This window comes from Macaca nemestrina, chromosome 1, assembly GCF_043159975.1.
Source record: "Macaca nemestrina isolate mMacNem1 chromosome 1, mMacNem.hap1, whole genome shotgun sequence".
Taxonomy (NCBI): Eukaryota; Metazoa; Chordata; class Mammalia; order Primates; family Cercopithecidae; genus Macaca; species Macaca nemestrina.
This window is the reverse complement of record NC_092125.1, coordinates 202,468,738-202,476,955: the sequence shown is the minus strand read 5'-3', so window position 1 is coordinate 202,476,955 and position 8,218 is coordinate 202,468,738. Positions and strand designations below refer to the sequence as shown.

The 8,218-nt window shown below is 47.0% G+C and overlaps 1 long non-coding RNA gene across 1 annotated transcript; it reads left to right on the top strand.

The window, feature by feature from the left end:
- The first annotated feature begins 5,903 nt into the window (after positions 1 to 5,903).
- LOC139356876 (uncharacterized) lies at positions 5,904 to 7,942 on the top strand. The gene is made up of 3 exons (XR_011609360.1): positions 5,904 to 6,028; positions 7,017 to 7,127; positions 7,818 to 7,942. It is a non-coding gene; the product is annotated as an uncharacterized lncRNA (long non-coding RNA).
- Positions 7,943 to 8,218: the final 276 nt, after the last annotated feature.

Here is an 8,218-nt window from a genome sequence, read left to right as displayed (position 1 = left end):
ATCCAGCTACTCAGGAGACTGAGGCAGTAGAATCACTTGAACCCGGGACACAGAGGTTGCAGTGAGCTGAGATTGTGCCACTGCACTCTAGCCTGGGCAACAGAATGAGACTTCGTCTCAAAAAAGAAAAAAAAAATTCAGGAACCAAAAACAAAAAGGAACGGTAAGTGTGGAGCTGATCTTTGGGATGTCCTGGGGGTAACCAAGGGGGTTGGCTTTAAATAGCCATCTAGGGACAAGATATGAGAGGCCTGGCAAAAGAGAAATAGGTGTTTGAATCTAATCACCCCAAACACACACAAATCCAAAACCATTATAAAGTTACACTTTCAGTAAAAGAGTGGACTAGAAAAAACATCCATCCCCTTGCCCACTGGCATAGAAAGATAATAGTGAAGCTTGTTTGTCTTGACTTATGCTTTGGATTGGAAAAGAAAAAAGTTCTCCTTTGAGAATTTACAACTATAGGCCAACCCTTCCAAAGGTTGAGAATTTGTGCTTACATTTTCTTTGTAGTCTGAGGAACCGTGAAGCTGAGAAATTAATTTACAAAGTGGTCTGTGGCTGGTAATACCCCAGGGATGCCTGGTAGAAGCAAATGAGATCTGCTCTGCATAGTCACACCCTCAACCCACAGATAAAGATGAGCTCACAATCCCAAATTACAAAACACACAGAAACAATGCAATGCAAATGACAAGATACAGACAACTCAACCTTGCAGAAACCCTTAGATAATAGAATGCATAAAAATCAGTAATTTAATTGCACAGAAGTGTGAAGGAGAAGCACAGAGTGTGGTAGAAAGATGACTGAAAAACTGGCTTGGTCTGTGTGCTGGGGAGGCTACTGCTGCAGTGCAGTTGAGAGGTGAGGGTTGCTTGGGTCAGAATGGTGGTGGGGGATGGGATGTGTGTCACAATGGCACAGCAAGCAGAGCACAGAAAGAACATCTTGTACATTTTGTAGGTAGAGACCTGCAGCTTCAAGTACCCTGTGTTAGTTTCCAAAGGCTTCTGCAAAAAACTGCCACAAACTGGTGGCTTAAAAATGACAAACTCATGCCTGCATTCCCAGCACTTTGGGAGGCTGAGGTGGGAGTGTTAGAAACAAAATGCTTGTTCCTTGATGCCACAGAGAAATAGCACTCGAACATTAATTTTCTCAGCAAGGCAATTTTTACTTCTATAGAAGGGTGTGACTCACGAATGGAGTAATGGTGAAAGCACACCTGAATGAGGGAGGGGAAGGGGTTCTTATTCCTGACACAGGTACCCCCTACCGCTGTGTCATTGCCCTATTGGCTAGGGTTGGACCACACAGTCTAAGCTAATTCCAATTGGCTATTTTAAAGAGAGCAGGGGTATGAGCCAGAGTGGCAGGGTGAGTAGTTTTGTGGGAAGGACAGTTAGGAACAGGTAACTAAAGGTGACTTAGGTCAGAGCAAGTGACTAGGGGTGATTCAGATCAAAGCAGATGACCAGGATGAGTCAGGACACAGAGCAGGTAACCAGGGGAACAGATGTGAACTACTGATTAAAGCTGGTGAGAAAGGTTGTTTACTGAAACTACAAGGAAGTCAAACTTTAAAATGGAGGACAAAGAACTGAACATATTGACTTACTGATTCTTTGAAGAGAAATTTAGAACTCATTGTATCCAACAGGAGGATCACTTGAGCCCAGGAGTTTAAGGCTAGCCTGGGCAACATAGAAGACCCTGTCTTATTTTTAAAAATAAAATTTTAAAAATGACAGAAATGTATTCTCTCATAGTTTTGGAGGTTAGAAGTCTGAAGTCAAGGTGTTGGCAAGGTCATGCTCCCTCTGAAGGCTTCAGGGAAGAATGTTTCCTTGCCTCTTGCATCTTCCAGTAGCTCCAGGCCTTTTCTGGCTTCTGGCAGCATAACTCCAGTCTCTGCCTCACAACATTCTTCTCTTTGTCTCTGTGACCTCTCATCTTCTCATAAGGACACCAGTCGTCCAGTGGACACAAATTTTGTGGGGGCACGATTTAACTTCAACCTCCAACCCCCTGCCACAGGTCACCCTTTGGCCCTTATGGCCTCCAAGTCTTGAGGCTGGAGCTCACTTCTCAGCCCAGGGTCATCTGTGTCTACTTTCCATAGCAGCAGGATACACCTCTGCTGGTGGTTCCCAGGTTCTCTCTCCAGCTGTGACCTCTCTCCCACACTCCAGACCTGAAAATCTCACAGCCTCTTGATCACCGACCCAAGGATGTACCACAGATCACTCAGATTCAACACATCCCAAAGGGAGCCCCCTGTGGGCCCCCACCTAGGGGAAGGGCTGCTTCCCTTAGCCAGAGTGCACCTCACTCCTCAGCTAGAAATCTGGGCTTTGTCCTCCATTTTGAACTTCTTCATCACCTCCCTCATCATTCACACTGGAGATGGTAGAGAAAGCCTACTGTGTGCTAACATCGTTTTTTGTTTTTTTTTTTTTTAAATCCTTCCTGTTCTACCCCCAGAATGTCTCATGCACACAGCCCCTCTCTTCTTCCCTCTCTCCCAGGTCACTGCCAGGTTCCAGCCCCTCACTGGTTCTCTCCAGAGCCAGCATAACAGCCTAGTGACTTCCCTGCTGTGGTCTCATTTTCTCTAATCCACTGACCACACGACCTCACAGAGCCCCTTCTTTTTTCTTTTTTTTGGAGACAGTCTTGCTCTATTCCCCAGGCTGGAGTGCAGTGGCATGATCTTGGCTCACTGCAACCTCTGCTTCCTGGGTTCAAGTGATTCTCATGCCTCAGCTTCCTGAGTAGCAGGGACTATAGGCATGCACCACCATGCCTGGCTAATTTTTGTATTTTTAGTAGAACGGGGTTTCACCATGTTAGCCAGGCTAGTCTCAAACTCCTGACCTCAGGTGATCGGCCTGCCTTGGCCTCCCAAAGTGCTGGGATTACAGGCATGAGCCACCACACTTGGCCACCACAGAGCCCCTTCCAACGTGCTCTCCTGAACCTGCTGCCCACTGTGTAATACTATTCGTGGCAGCCCATATGTGCAGGATAAAGTCCAAGTGCCCTAGTGTTATGGGATCTTTGGGGTGTCAAATTTTTGACTGGAAGCGTCTGTGGCCACAGCACCTTTGCCCAAGTTCTTGTCCTGTGTCCAGGAAGAACGAGGTATGCAGACAAGTGAAGAGTGAACAAGATGAAGAAGAGTTTTATTTAGTGTTACAACAGCTCAGAGACTGGCAGTGGGTAGCTCCTCTTTGTAGGCAGGTCATCTGTCCAGTGTTCAGTTCTCAGTGGAGAGGAGGCCCTGGAGAGGGTGGCTTCTCCCTGCCAGCAGGTTGTCTCTGTAGATGTCAGTGGAGAAGGTAGCTCCTCTCTGCAGCTAGCCATCCCATCGTCTCCAGCTATCAGCAGAGAGTACGCCTCTCTGCAACTGGTTGTCCCATCGTCTCTCTGCTCTCCTCATCCTCTGGCCATCCTCTCATCTGCTCTGGCTGAACCCAGGGCTTTTATGGACCTTTTATGGGGGAGGAAGTCCGTGCCAATTGGTCCATGGGTGGCCATGGGCGGGCTGGAAGAGGCACCATGAGTCCCCACTGGCAGCCTGGCCCGGAGCCTTCAGGCCTTCCCTGACCTGAAAGTGGGGTCTTACTGGGGACCTGCTCCCTTCTGCCCAGGACTCTGTCTGCCTCCCTCTGCCATTCAAGGCCCCAGGGCTTGGCCGCAACCCCTCTGAGAACTTTAATATCCTTATCTGTAAAATGGGGACGATAATACCCTGCCCCATTGCCCAGTGAGTGTGTATACCCTTAACGCGGTGCATAGGCTTGGGTAGGCTTGATCCGGTCTCATTCATTTCTCCTCACCTGACCCTACACCTGAGTCAGAGTATCTCATGTTGGCTGGGCTTGAAGTATGCAGGAGCACACCCCAGAAAGGCCAGGGCACAAGCCCTGCTTGGGGTGGAGCAGGGAGGGCCTGCTCTGCTCCACTGGGGTGTTCTTAGGTGGAAGTGGGTGTGGGATGGTCCCTCTGGGAGAACTCTCTCCCTCCAGCCTCCCTGCAGGGTCACCAAGGGAGCTGAATCACAGCGCAAGTGAAATGGGAAAAGTTCCCTTATCCCCTTAGCCTCCTGAGTAGCTGGGACAACAGGTGTGGGCTACCATGCCTGGCTAATTTTTGTATTTTTAATAGAGATGGGGTTTCACCATGTTGACCAGGCTGGTCTCAAACTCCTGACCTCAAGTGATCTAGCTGTCTTAGCCTCCCAAAGTGCTGGGATTACAGGCATGAGCCACTGTGCCCAGCCTCTAACTCTTTTAACATAAATTAATTCTTCTCCCTGTATTTTTCCTCAGTGCTATTGACTTCCTGAAGAAACTGGGTCAATTCTCGTGTAGAGTTTTTACACTAGGGATACAGTCACTTGCTTCTTTATACTTCATGGGGTACCTTGTAAGTCTCCAGTGCATCACACCTGGAGGCATATCATGTCCGGTGATCTTGCTTTTAATGATGCTAAGATCTATCTTTAGTTTCAGGCAATGGCAACCTTACCCTTCACTGAAAAGTTCTCCATCAACCTTTCACTGAGTGATTTTGGCATCCATTGAAAACCATTGCTTGAATCAGTTATTTTATTAGGGGCTTAAAAAATGATAATTTTCTAATTCTATTTTTTCCTGCATGAGTAGCTGAAATTCCTCTGCATAGAAGAGCTTTCTTTCATTCATTTTGCCTATTTAATTACCAGAAAATGCAGTTAGGGATAAAAAATGCTTAATTATTCTCCTTTAATTAACTATTTTTAGAGAAATAAGCTGGTGCCCCAACTTCCCCAGTGGTGCCCAATAACTTTTGTTTTCTCTCTTTATCTTCTTTTCTTTTCCTGCTCTCTTTCACCTGCTGGTTAGAAGCAGGGTACTTTAATACCCTAGGAGATGGTAAGACCTCATGAAGGAAGTTCCCTGGGTCCCTGAATGACTACATGGAGCTGATTCGTTCCTGTGACTTGGGGGAAGAATGAGACTGTCCTGGGAACAAGAAATAAGCTTTCATAGTCACAACCCACTGAGATTGTGATGGTTTGTTACAGCATTGACCCTATCCTGACCAAACAGCTATTACATTTTTAGTTTTTTTTGAGACAGAGTTTCCCTCTTGTTGCCCAGGCTGGAGTGCAATGGTATGATCTCAGCTCACTGCAACCTCAGCTTCCCAGGTTCAAGCAATTCTTCTGCCTCAGCCTCCCAAATAGCTGGGATTACAGGCGCCCACCACCAAGCCCAACTAATTTTTTGTATTTTTAGTAGAGACGGGGTTTCACCATGTTGTCCAGGCTAGTCTTGAACTCCTGGCCTCAGGTGATCCACCTGCCTTGGCCTCCCAAAGTTCTGAGATTACACGTGAACCACTGTGCCCGGCCTACATTTTTAATTTCTAAGAGCTCTATCTTGTTCTCTGATTGTTTCTTTTCCATAGCATAGTGTTCTTGTTGCATGCTTATCTCTTCTTTTTCTGATGATATTTAACTCTTAATGACACATTCTTATGTTCTGTGCATTTTTTCTGCCTCTCCTGACTTCCTTTTTATTGTTTGTGGGTTTTGCTCTCAATTTCAACTAAAACTAGTTTAACATTTATTTGGAGGAGAAACAGCATTACGTGGAGGAAGGTTTAGAAAATGGAAGGTTTCTTTTGACAGTCCTTGGTTTCTCTTTCCTGTCCTAAACAATTCAGCTGTGGCCCACATTTGCTCACCCTAATTACTAGCAAAGCAAGAGCCTAGTATTTACGCAGAGGCAATCTTCTAGGAAGGCAATGGACTTCCAGCCATTGTGATTGAGGCATGCGATTAGAGAACTCACTCATGTTCCAAGTAGCTTATCAAACAATCCTTCCAACACTTCCTTTATTTTCTCAGGTTTTAGCACCTCTTATGAATGAGCACCTGGGCAGCCAAAAAATAAATAATGAAGGGGATCATCCAGGCAAAGAGGGAAGAAAAACGGACTTGGTCAGAGAGGGGAAGAATGTATGCAAAAAGGTGCGACGAGAGGGAGCCTGGGGAATATGACTTATTACACGCAGAGCAGCTCTGCAGAGGGGTGGATAATGAGGAGGGCTACGATGCAAGGTGAGGCAGAAAGAAAGATCCAGGCCAGACTAAGCAGGGCATCCTAGGCCCTGTTCTTGAAGTTCTCATGAAATACTGCGGGACAGAGAACACACCGTACTGGGAAACTGGAGAGAAGTTCCTCTTGAACCAGGCCTGGAAGGAAGACTGGGACTTGTTAAAACAGATAATAGGCCAGACCCGGTGGCTCACGCCTGTAATCCCAGCACTTTGGGAGGCCAGGGTGGGTGGATCACAAGGTCAGGAGATCGAGACCATCCTGGCTAACATGGTGAACCCTGTCTCTACTAAAATACAAAAAAAAAAAAAAAAAATTAGCCAAGCTTGGTGGTGCATGCCTGTAGTCCCAGCTACTCAGGAGGCTGAGGCAGGGGAATTGCTTGAACCCAGGAGGTGGAGCTTGCAGTGAGCCAAGATCGCACCACTGCACTCCAGCCTGGCAACAGAGTGAGACTCCATCTCAAACAGACAAACAAACAGATAACAATAGAAGCGCCATTGATATATATATATGATATATATCATATATTTATATTTATATATATCATATATATATATATTTTTTTTTTTTTTAGACGGAGTCTCATTCTCCCAGACTGGAGTGGAATGGCATGGTCTTGGCTCACTGCAACCTCTGCCTCCTGGGTTCAAGCAATTCTCCTGCCTCAGCCTCCTGAGTAGCTGGGATTACAGGTGCGTGCCAACACACCCGGCTAATTTTTGTATTTTTCTAAAGATGGGGTTTCACCATGTTGGCCAGGCTGGTCTTGAACTCTTGGCCTCAGGTGATCCACCCACCTCGTCCTCCCAAAGTGCTGGGATTGCAGGCGTGAGCTACCGTGCCTGGCCCATTGAAAGATTTTCAAAAGGGATTAACCATGATCACATCTGTTCTTAGATGAGGTCATCCAGACCGGAAGTTGGATTGGAGAGTGGACCAAAGGAGAAGCTGCTGAAGTAGATGTTAAAGATGGAGAGAAGTGGATGGCGGGGACATAGAGGAGGAAAGGTCAGCAAGACCCGAGGTGTCTATGGAGAGTGAGAGTGTGGGAAGTGTGACATGTAACTGATTCGGATGATGGCAAGTTTCGCTGGGCGGTGAAAGGTCAGGTTGGTGGTAAAAATCATGAGTTGACTTTGGGGCACCGTGATATAGGCACTTCCAATATCATGTGTTTCAACAAGCCCCAGTGTTCCTTCCTGGTCAGTTCCCCCAGTTAGAGTGTGTTTTCTGTCGTGCAGCATCGAATGAGAACTGCTAGAACATCACTCACCACTTTCGATAGAGATTCTGTTTGTTCATCTGCTTGTCCCACTGTGTGCCTTACACATAGTAGGTGCTCTTGGAATGTATGTGAGATGAATTAACATGAGAAGTGCTTCTCTGCATGGTTTCACCATGAAACTGTTGAAAGCAACCGGCGCTCCTCTTTCCTGACCTCTAGGCTTCCACCTAGCTGTGGGGACTGGTGTGGTGGAGGGGCCCAGTCTGAATCCAGACAGGGGAGGTGCCTGCAAGTATTTTCGTGCCTGCAAATATTTGTATGCCTTAGGACAGATGGATGTCCAGTTTACTCTCTGCTTCCTCGGTGGCTTCTAGAGGTAACTTTATCCTGCTGTGTACAGTTAGGTCATGGAGGAGACAGGCACCTTCTCTCTTCTTTCTGGAAGGTAACCAGAGGTCTTTCCCCTTTCCTAGGGGGGCTGCTGCTCAGTCGCAGGCTCCAGATGTCTGCTTCAGATTCAAGAACACCTTCCCGAGCTGGGAAACAGATCCAAGGAAATATCAGCCCGAGGCTGCATTTTATCATCTGTGGAAATGGAAGATGTTAGAGCACCTAGGAGGGGCTTAACGTGCAAAACACTGTCTTGGGGCTGCCTGCAGAACAGAGGGTCATCTGCTTTCATTAGATTCTCAAGGCAGCCTCAACAGGCTACACCTGAACCCCAGGTTTGGGGCATGTCTCCAGCCCTCCCAGCTCTGACATCATCATCACCATTAGTGGCTGAAAGTGTGAGGTCATTGGGATGTACCAACAACCTTCCCGAGAGTCCCTCATTTGACCTTCACAGCAACCCAGGGACTCAGCTGCTATTTGG